Here is a 6,312-nt window from a genome sequence, read left to right on the forward strand (position 1 = left end):
CTGTCCCATCGTGTTCATTCCCACCTCCCCTGTCCCATAGTGTTCTTTCCCCCCTCCCCCGTCCCAATAACAATTATCCAATGTTTACAACAAACAGTGTAAGAGGTCTATTCTGTAAAGTCTAGAATGTTTGCCTATTTGAGGAAAACTATTAAAATAATAATAATAAGTGTAGAATTCAGCAGGAATAGTTTTCAGAGCCATCCCCACTGGGTAATAACAGGGTTTGAGGGAATTTATAGTTGGAATATCGATTATAGTAGTAATTGCTCATTTATTCCAAAATACATGATGGTAGCTAGCTGACCATGCTTGTACATTGCGCTCTACCTACAGCTGGCGTGTCTGAGCAACCGACAAAAAAACAAAACTGATGCAAAGTGTAATTATCATACAAAATACGATGTATCTTGGTTTATTATCTGGTATATCCAGTGCTGAATACTCAGAGATTAAATGTCATTCCAGTGATAACCAGATTTGATCAATTTGAAAGAAAGGCAGTGTAAAAAAATGGAGGAAATCTCTGAATTATGTGAACCTGGGGTGCAACAAAATGATTTACTGTAGGTTTTATATAAAATATTTTATTTTCTATATCACTAATGTAATAGGGTTGATAGAACTTAAATCCCCTTTAAACTAGACACAATTAATCTAAAGAAACAACTAAACTACTGCGCAGGCATGCACCCAATTCTATAGGTTCAGATTCCTGGGTGATAATTTGTAAGGTTGATTTTCTTTTAATGAAAACTGTGGACTTGTGGGACACTATTAGAGCTTTGTTTATTATGTTAAAACTAATCCCATTAACTGAAAACTCCTCTCCAATCAGTTATATCAGTACGGTTATATCAGTAAGCTAGAAATGTCCTTTATACCATGGATATCTCATGGTTTTGTTTTAATATTATGCTAAAAGGTAAGAAGATAAAAGAACCACTATGTACTGAGCGTTTATTGAAGTTAGCAGACAAAACAAATTAAACTTCACAAATGCCAGATTTTGTACAAATTTAGACATTATGTCATCAGTACATGTTATTGCATTATTAATCTTCTGATTAAATAGTCAAACAACCCTGATTTAGATCCTTTTGATATTGTGACTGAAATCTAGAGTTGTTAGATTGTTAAAATTAAACTATTTCCTTTTTTTCCTGACAGCGAATTGGAGCAACATAACATCCTGTGGTCTAAGACCAACGTTTACATAGTGCAGGAATTATTGGGCATTGGCACCTTTGGGAACGTTATAAAGGGTTTTATAAAAGGAACCAATAAGAAAGTGGCTATCAAAATCCTGAAGAACACCCCATGTGCTGTTAAAGATGCTGAAGAAGAGGTGGAAATTCTGTCCCAGCTCAGTAAGGAAAAACCAGACGAATTCAATGTTGCCAAGCAGTACGAGTATTTCCAGCACAACAATAACAACTGCATTATGTTTGAAATGTTAGATATTAGTCTATATGACTTTATAAAGAAACGCATGTTTGGCCCGCTTCCTGTGAAACACATCCGTCCTGTTGTGCAGCAGGTGTGCAGTGCACTGGCAAAGCTAAAGAGTCTGGAAATAATTCACACATACTTGAAACCAGAGAACATCATGATGGTGGACACTTCTAGGCACCCATTGAAGGTCAAGCTCATAGACTTTGGGTGTGCAATATATGCATCCAATGCTCAATATGTTCAGGCTATATACAAACAAGATTTATAGATAAGGGAAATGTATTACTCATAATTCACATTTCAAATAAAGTACATACATATCCTTTACATTTATGAAATAAGTATAAAGACTAACGTTAACCAGGTCTAGAGATGTGAAAGCCCGAAAAAAAAACAGAAACATTTTTTTGTTTCCGTTTTTTTCCTGAAGGCTTTTTTGTTTTTTTCCAAAAAATTGAAAAAATGTAAAAATCAAAAAAAAAAAATTGTGGAATATTTTATTTTAACATGATGACTAAAATATTTTAAGACAGGGTGTTCAAATATTTTCCAAATCATTTCTAAAAAAAATGTATGATATCAGATTATTCTAATTTTTGTGCACTGAGTGAGGACAAGCAAGTCCTAGGTAACAAACTGAACCCTCCAATGCAAGAACAGTATGCATTTCTTCCTTTAGGAGGTGCCGTGCTGCTATTGTAACAAGAAAAAGGTTTCAGTTTTGCTTTTGCATGACCGGTGTATAGTCGCCATATGGGCAGTCGGAATCTAGGACAAACCCCCCCCCCCACATACCTACTCCCAATAACACTCTGACACTAAAGTATATGGGTTAAATTGTCCACAGCTTTATTAAACAATCTCAAATAATAACAATTAGAATAATTATAATAATATAATATAACCATAATAACTTAACATGTAAACATGGGTCATTGCCCCCCATGCTCTGCCCTCACATCCGTATCCTTCTTTTAATATAAAAGGCAACGACCCCACATAAATAACACACACACATATATATATATATATATATATATAAAACATTTTCAACTTTACTCCAACATAAATGACTTAAAGTGCCCAACATAATTAACCATGGCAGGGGTATACCCGGATACCCCTACCCCACCAGGTTCTGAGCCACCTCCAGGACTCGAAACCTGCTGTGCCACAACGCCCCCCAATTTTCTCACGAAGCTCGCCATCAAGCTGTTAACCTTTCCCCTGCACCTGTCAAAGGCCACCGGGTCCCTGGCATGTCGCCAACGCCAACTTGGAACCATCTCTGACCACACTATCATAACAGTTTATTGAGGTCCTGCTTCATCCATTTTACCAATCTTCGCTGCGGTATGAGGCCCAGATCATTGCCACCTGCATGAAGGACCAGTAGGTCTGGACCCCCCACCCGCTATCATTCCGAACATTGCCCTGCATACGTCCCCCCAACAAAATCCCCTATACCCGAACCATCTCACAGTCAACTGGTCCTTCAGAAAGCCCAGCTGCTGGCCCCGAGCTCGAGCTGCAGCCCTCCTTGCGGCCCAGAAGACAAAGGAATGGCCCACGATCCATGCGACTCGGCCTGGGGAAGAAGGAAACAAAAGTGTCAATACCCAGTCTCCCCACCATAGTCCCCCCGGCCCGCCTTATAAATCCAATAAACCCAAACGAACATAGGATCTGAACCGCGTTGATTCCCACCTACCGATCCGTTTCACCAGATCGTCCCCTAGCCCCAGGCACGTTGCCTCCGTGGCCACCCCGATGCGGAAGGAGTGTGTCCCGAAGGTAGTAGCCCGCAGCCCCAACCTGCCCAGGCCCAAGCGGAAGACCTTAGTGAACTGAAAACGAGAGAGGGAGGAGCCGTCCGCGTGCACCAACAACGGCCCACCAACAACGGTCTCAGAGCCAAATACCGCGTCACCGCGGCCACCGGGCACAATGCCGAGCCCGGTAGGGCACCCAAAGGCACGTCGCGGCCCACACCCTTAACATCTGTCTTTGACTTGGCCAGGTGTACCACCAGCCTCCCCTCCAGTATGCGAACTCCCGACACCTGTAGGCCACCCGGATCCGCCCGCGTAGCACTCACCAGTTCCCCTATGCGGAAAGCCCCTAAGAACGCCAACAGGAACGCTGCCTGAAACAAGGCCACCTCGTAAACATCAAAACAGATGTCGGGCAGCACCGTTATTAGGTCGCCCAACACCCGCACCGACACGGGGCGCCTGCTATCAGGCATCATACGACCCTTCCTGTACCCCTTAAGCGCTTGCCTAATGACAAAAGCCTTAGTAAAATCCTCTTTCCCGCGCAGCTTGAACCAAAAGGCCATCGCCGCCATGGTCCTGTCAACAACCGCCGGGGACGCACCTCCCGCCAGAAGTTGAAAGGTGAACCATAGGAAAGCGTCCATGGGCGGTTCGCCCGACGACCCAAGGGTCAACCCTCCCCAAGAACGTTCCCATGCACTCCAGACCTTATTGTAGGCAGCCCAAGTGGCCGGTGCCAGCGAAGCCTTCACCACTCCTCCAAGCAGGACGCTCCCAGTTGCCATATCTCTTCCGGGCACGCCTGGCCCACGTCCTGTGCCTCCGGAGCCACCATCCAAAATCGGGACCACTGAAAACGAGAGAGAGCGTCAGCCACTTCGTTCAAGTACCCGGGCACATGGCGCATGCGAAATATTACGAGACATGCACAGCAGGATGAAGCGCCGTAGGAGCCTCACCACCAGTTTAGATGCCGCCGACTGAATGTTGACGGCATGCACCACTGCCATATTGTCAGAGAAAAAGACCACCTTGCGGTCCCGGAGCCCTTCACCCCACAGGGCCAACGCTACCACCAACGGGAACAATTCCAGGAAGGCCAGGTTACGCATGAGGGGGCTCTGCCCCCACCCTTCCGGCCACCTTTCCGCGCACCACCTCCCTCCGAAGTATGCCCCAAAACCCACGCTACCCGACGCGTCGATGAACAGCTCCAGTTCCGTTACTGACACGCCCCCTTTACGGAAGAACACCGTCCCGTTGAAGTCCCGTAGAAAGGTGTCCCATATCCCCAAATCAGCCCGCATGTTTGACGACACCCGTATGAAGTGGTGCGGGGAATGCACCCCTGCCGTAGCCGCTGCCAGGCTGCGGTTGAACACTCTGCCCATAGGTATGACCCTGCAGGCAAAATTAAGCATCCCAATTAGCGACTGTAACTGCCGTAGCGTCACCTTGTGCGCCCGAGCCACCGTGGCCACTGCGCCCCTCAGCCCCTCCAACTTAGCCAGCGGAAGCCGACACTCCCCGAGCACCGAGTCTATTTCCAAACCCAGGAAGCTAAGACATTCGGTCGGGCCCTCGGTCTTGTCCGCTGCAAGCCGCACCCCAAAGTGGCTCGCCACCCATTCCATGGTCCGCAACAAGTGCAAGCACTCGGGGGAGTCCGCCGGTCCCCCACAGAGGAAGTCGTCCAGGTAGTGCACTACTGCGTTGGACCCCGCCTCAACCCGGACCACCCATTCGAGAAACGAACTAAATTTCTCAAAGTAGGAGCACGAAATGGAACAGCCCAACAGGAGACACAGGTCCACGAAATATCGACCCTCAAAGTAACAACCCAGTAAATGGTGACCCGCTGGGTGCACCAGGAGCAGCCGAAAGGCAGCCTCGATGTCCAACTTAGCCATCAGCGCCCCATGCCCCGCCCGTCTCACCAGTTCGACTGCCTGGTCGAAAGATGCATAGGAGACCGAGCACAAGTCTTTGTCGATGTCGTCATTCACCGATGTTCCCTTGGGGTAGGAGAGGTGGTGAATAAGCCAAAACTTCCCCGGTTCCTTCTTAGGTACTACCCCGAGTGGCGAAACCCGAAGGCCCTCCAGCGGAGGTGCCTGGAATGGTCCCGCCATCCTGCCCAGCATCACTTCTTTAGCCAGCTTGTCCCGTACCACCCCTGAGAATTCCGCCACCGATTTCAGATTGTACAAGTCCCGTGTGACGCCCCTGTCCCGAAAGGAAATGAAGAACCCTCGCCCAAACCCATACCGGAGTAACTCGGCATCCGCCCTATTACCGTAGAGGCTTAGCCAAGGTTCCATCGCGTCTAATTTCACCGGGGTTAGACCCCGGGGCAGGAGAAGCTCCCCCACCCCCGCTCGTGGAAGGGGCCGTGGCTCCCTCCGACTTACCCTTTTTGAAACAGCGCTGCAGTCCATGGGCACCTCCGCAACCCGAGCACTCATGCTTGAAGCGGCAGGACGCACCCCACTTGCACTGGCCTTCATTGAAAAGCCAGCATAAGCCCTTTTGCGAGGCGGCCGACGAGGCGGACTGACCCTTGAATGAATATAAATATAAATATTGGATGCAAATGTCAATACAATTTTCAAAAATTCGAAATTACTTAAGATATCCAGGAAACAACCAATAAGCGGTTTCTTAGTCTTTTAGATCAGACATGCATAAAAGTCCAAATAAAAGACAATGCAGCATTTATTTAATACTGTGGAGAGGAAATGTGAAAAATTGTTACTTTTGGTTTTGATAATTGTTTTGTGGAGGCTTTTTGGCTGTTCCACATAAACTAGTAAGCAGTTCAGGAGATTGTTGCTGTCACGATTCCGGGAACCCAACACGCTAACAGACACACACACACACAGAAAAGGTGCCGTACCGGACCTTAGAGTGGCCGGGCTAAGCACACACAGAATAGTCAGGAGACAAGCCGAGTCAGGGGAACCAGAAGACAGGAAAACGAGAAACAAGCCGAGGTCAAAGGGTAGGAGAAAGTCACAAAGTCAGTATAACAAGCCAGAGAGTACGTAACCAGAAATCACAAGTTCAGTATCAATACTAT

The 6,312-nt window shown here is 47.2% G+C and overlaps 1 pseudogene; it reads left to right on the plus strand.

The window, feature by feature from the left end:
* Positions 1–513: 513 nt before the first annotated feature.
* Positions 514–3,865, plus strand: LOC134611991 (homeodomain-interacting protein kinase 2-like; annotated as a pseudogene).
* Positions 3,866–6,312: the final 2,447 nt, after the last annotated feature.

The sequence above is a fragment of the Pelobates fuscus genome, chromosome 5, assembly GCF_036172605.1.
Source record: "Pelobates fuscus isolate aPelFus1 chromosome 5, aPelFus1.pri, whole genome shotgun sequence".
NCBI classification, from domain to species: domain Eukaryota; kingdom Metazoa; phylum Chordata; class Amphibia; order Anura; family Pelobatidae; genus Pelobates; species Pelobates fuscus.